This window comes from Poromitra crassiceps (genome assembly GCF_964638095.1).
Source record: "Poromitra crassiceps genome assembly, contig: HAP1_SCAFFOLD_1811, whole genome shotgun sequence".
NCBI lineage: Eukaryota > Metazoa > Chordata > Actinopteri > Beryciformes > Melamphaidae > Poromitra > Poromitra crassiceps.
The window spans coordinates 1-5,000 of record NW_028150605.1 but is presented as its reverse complement, the minus strand read 5'-3'; positions in this window follow the sequence as shown (position 1 = coordinate 5,000).

Below are 5,000 nucleotides of genomic sequence, written 5' to 3'. Positions count from 1 at the left end.
GCATAATTGCCTATATTGCCTGTAATATAGGCAATTATGCTATGAGGCTAACAATATAGCATTTCAACCTCGGAGGGGCAAGTCTTTCTATTTACAGGATGGAGAGCTTGTACATCAAGCTGAGCCAGTGCCAGTCTCTTTAGGCTAAAAGCTCTCAGTAGAGAAGCGGTATACATAGCCAGTGATGAAGGTACTAAGAGCATCATCTAGGAGGGTGGATGCAGCATTTGACAGCATGCCGGATGCTTTCAAGAGCAGGAAACATCTGCTCCTGCCATCCACAGGCCTAGTAATAATGTTATCATCCGGACAGCTCTAAGTATTCCCAGGGTCCAGACGAAACCTTGAAAACAGGGGCCATATCTTGCCTTACAAGGGGAGACTATCAGTTGGTCATTTTATATGGCCATCTGAACCCAGGGCCTGTACGTCACTAAGGAAACGATTTATTTTATTTGTTTTATTTCGTCTTTATTTTAGCAGGAATTCCACTTAAGATTCAGAATCTCTTTTTTTTATGAGGGAGACCTGCATGGCCAAGACATCAGCAAAGAAGTAGGCTAGCAATTAAACATGATAAAAGACAGAAAAACAAACAAACAAACACATTACAAAAACAAAACAGCGAGTTAAAACACAGAACATATGCGACCCAACAGAGAGTCAGTCACAACAGATCCCGCTACTGTGATTTTCCCACGGCGCTGCGCCAGCAGGCCGCACCGGGGTCAGGAGATGGCAAAGTCAGGACACTCAGTCACTCACTCTCTCATGGATGTTTAGTGAGGCTTGGGAATAGACCCTTTTCACGGGGGGCATTTTGTGTCGAAATGGGTCTATACAAAAGGGTCTATAGGGGCCACAGCTAGGGATAGGAAGGTGGTAGAGAGTCAGGATTCCAGGGCTGGGGAGGGGGAGGGGCTAGGGGGATGTTACTGGCGTCAGCAGGCGTGATGCCATAAAGCTGAATGACCGCACTGCGTCGTAGAGGACTTTGCGCTTGTTATAGATAGACAGACTCTTTTTCTTCTCATCATATCACTAACTACTTTTATTTTTCATTAGAACACGGCTCTCTCGAATACTCGATTCTGATTGGTCAATCAACAATATTCACCGGTCATTATTTCTCGACAACCGACCGCTGCTCTGCCACACCTGGATTAATCAGTTGGTAAGAGCATTTTGTCCGCAGACGCTACTAATTAGGCCAACCAGTTGCAGCTGTGGTGTCTTGTGTGCCAATTACGAATGAAACCGCTTTGTGTTGAAAACGCTATTAAAAAATCTATTTGAATAATTATTTTTGTCAGATTATTGAATGATTTAGTTGTAGGCCGTGTTCTAAGCGGGATAATGTATACTGAGCCGGTGATTACTGGAAATAATGACCTTCAGGTGAATATTAAGCCCTCCGCTGCGCGTCGGGCTCAATCATTCACCTGTCGGTCATTATTTCCACAGTAATCACCGGCTCAGTATACATTATCCCTTACATATAAACTTTTGTGTAAGCCAACAGTAGCCCAGGACTGTTTTGTTGTATGAAAAGCTGGATCTGTTGTTGAACCTGATAAACGTTTTCCGGCTATTTTTGTGGCTTCATTCCAATGAATGGGAAGTAAAAATCTGAACGCTTAAACTCATCCAGCTGCATCTTATCGTGGTTTTTAGTTTATATTCTGGTTCCTCGGGGAGGTCAAGTGCCAAGTAACCCCCATGTTAAAGTGGATTAAGAGGTGACAGGAGGAAAACCCCTCTGTGTTATTCTTTGTGTACGTTCTCCGTACTCAAACATGGATCTGTGACCTTTCTTGCCATAGTGCACATTGTTCCTCCATACAGCCAAATAGTGAAATAGTGTTTCCAGCTGAGTCACTGACAGGCCATAGAGCCAGGCCTCGGCACTGAAGTCACTGACAGGCCATAGAGCCAGGCCTCGGCACTGAAGTCACTGACAGGCCATAGAGCCAGGCCTCGGCACTGAAGTCACTGACAGGCCATAGAGCCAGGCCTCGGCACTGAAGTCACTGACAGGCCGTAGAGCCAGGCCTCGGCACTGAAGTCACTGACAGGCCGTAGAGCCAGGCCTCGGCACTGAAGTCACTGACAGGCCGTAGAGCCAGGCCTCTGCACTGAAGTCACTGACAGGCCGTAGAGCCAGGCCTCGGCACTGAAGTCACTGACAGGCCGTAGAGCCAGGCCTCTGCACTGAAGTCACTGACAGGCCGTAGAGCCAGGCCTCGGCACTGAAGTCACTGACAGGCCCTCGGCACTGAAGTCACTGACAGGCCATAGAGCCAGGAGCACTGAAGAACGCCCTCCTTTCATGTGCAGGTTTGATTGGAGATCAGACCAGTGTGGATTTCAGGGATCAGATTTGATGGCTTCACTTCACAGCCTACCAAGCATGGCCAGTTGGAACATAGGCCTACCTTCAATGAATGATCAATGGGCCTTGTGTCAGAGCATGAAGCAAACTGATATGTTACACTGGCCAGTCGCTTATGTGCTGCTTGCTGCTTACTTAACTGTCACTGCATTTGCATGTGTGTGTGGAATTGACGGTTTTTCTGTTAGGATTTCATTGGACAAATGGAGGTGGTATGGAAGCAATGGACCCTTCTCACGGGGGCCATTTTGTGTCGAAAAGGCAGGGGAAACACAGGTGCAAGCAAAACGCTAATGAGGGTTTCCAACTTCCATGATTGGAATTTGGAAACCCTCATTAGTGTGTTGCTTGCACCTGTGTTCATCCTGCCTTTTCGGCACAAAATGGCCCCCGTGAAAAGGGTCTATACTACCCTGATGACATCATCAGTGATGTCACAATGCCTCTGGGACAAAAGTTGAAACCGAAAACAGAGAACAAACATTGCCCACATGCTCCCTTTTATAGGATATATATATATATATATATATATATGAACAGAACAAATGCATGCCTGCATTGTATTTGTCTGTGACTTATTTCTTTCACTTTGTAACTATTTTTAAAAATTGCTTTACAACTGTTTATTACATTACGATAAAAATGCAATAGAGTCAAGATTTTTTACAATGCATGTCCCATACATTTGAGAACATTCAGCTTGTAAAATAAATTATGCCACAAGATGGCACTCCTGTATGAGTTAAGCCTGACTATTTTCACTCTTCACTATGACTTTACAAGGCTTTGGTGAGCTCAAACGTCCTGAATCAGCGGCACCTGTAAGGTTCGAATACCCCGAGAAAGATGGAACATAGATCGCTATTGCCAGTATATTTATAGATCACTCTTGTACTGCCAGTTTATTTATAGTTCACTCTTGTATTGCCAGTTTATTTATAGATCACTCTTGTATTGCCAGTATATTTATAGTCTTTTATCACATGTCTCAAAGGCCTTCACGGAGAATGAGCCTAACGAGATTTAACTGATTAGCAATCAACCATAATCAATTGTACTTGAGTTTTTCTAAGTCTGCTGTCATGGTCAAGAACGGCTGTGAACTAAATATCCAAGAAGCTCCCTTTTTTCTCTTGAATGTTTGAAATGGATGACAGCATCTCAGCAAATTGTTGACATGTAATGATGTGCAATCATCTGCAGTCATCTCCACTCCTTTTTCATCACACACCACAAATATTTGTTCCCCCAATGTTAAACATGTGGCAATTTCCAGTGTGGATTTTAATGGTGATGTGGAAGCATATAGGCGGATTAGGACATGACGGGCCCCTGGGCCTGGATGCCCCCCTCACAGCGCACATACACTCACCTGCATCTCAACAGGATTTACAGCACAGCACAGCCACCTGAACACTCAAAGCCAACAGCACAATAACAAGAAATAAACTCACCTGTATGTAACACAGGATTTACAGTGCAGGTACACTCAATTAAAGCCAAAAGCACAATAACCCTCTAATTGTCCATAAACTTATGGAACATTTTGTCAAAAAATATAGGGTTGGGGCCCTAAGCCACTGTAACATCCCCACACATCCCCCCCCAAAAAAAAAAATTGTGCTGGACTAAAAGAGTAAGTAAATAAATTATATTATTGATTAACTAAGTAGCCTATTTAGTGTTTTGTAGCGTACAGTTATTATAAAGTCTCCCCGAAAAATAATGTTTCTCAGTAGTAAGGCACTAGTGAGAAATACAGCAATGAGTGAAAAGTGTGACCACATGCCCTGCTCTCCCCTACATAAAGCAATCTTATTTAACCATTCGACTTCCTGTGTAATGCCTTGTCACTACAGTATACAAGGTGAGGTGACCATACAGTCAGACACAGTTTCTGGGTTGATTTGTCTTACTGCCTGGTTGTGTGCCAGGGTGAGACCTAGCCAACTGAAACTACGATATGGAGACTCTTGAGACAGAGTGTGTGTGCGTGTGTGTGTGTGTGTGTGTGTGTGTGTGTGTGTGTGTGTGTGTCCATGTGCTATCTGTGTGTGCAGGCAGGCAGTGTGTGTCATAATATCCTGAGGATGATAAGAAGCAGATAGAGGAAGGAGAAGAAGCCCCAAAGTGTCACAACTCATTGATCAAACGATCTCCTTTCTTCTGTTACTTTTTCTCATCTTCTCAAGCACACTTCCTCTTTTTAAATTCAACTCTTCTGCTTGAAACTCTCCCCCATCCATTCATACTTGCCTTTACCAGCCTCTCCTTCCTACCTCATCTCACCTTCTCTTTTGCACCACACATTTAAAAAATGTATTAAACATGGGTAATTTACTAATTAATTTATGAATTAGTAAATGTATTATTATTAATTATTAATTATTATTATTATTATTTATTATTTATTTGTAAAAAAAAAAACATGGGTAATTTACAGCAGGGCGATGTGGGAATTTAGGACTTTAATCATGAGCTAGATAACAAGGAAAAGAGTGGAGAGATACAAAGCATGGAGACAAGATAGGTGGGTTTTTATCCTCATCTAGACTTGGACAACTGTTTTGAATAGGATATTAGTGGTGTAAGTGAGGGATCATTTGGA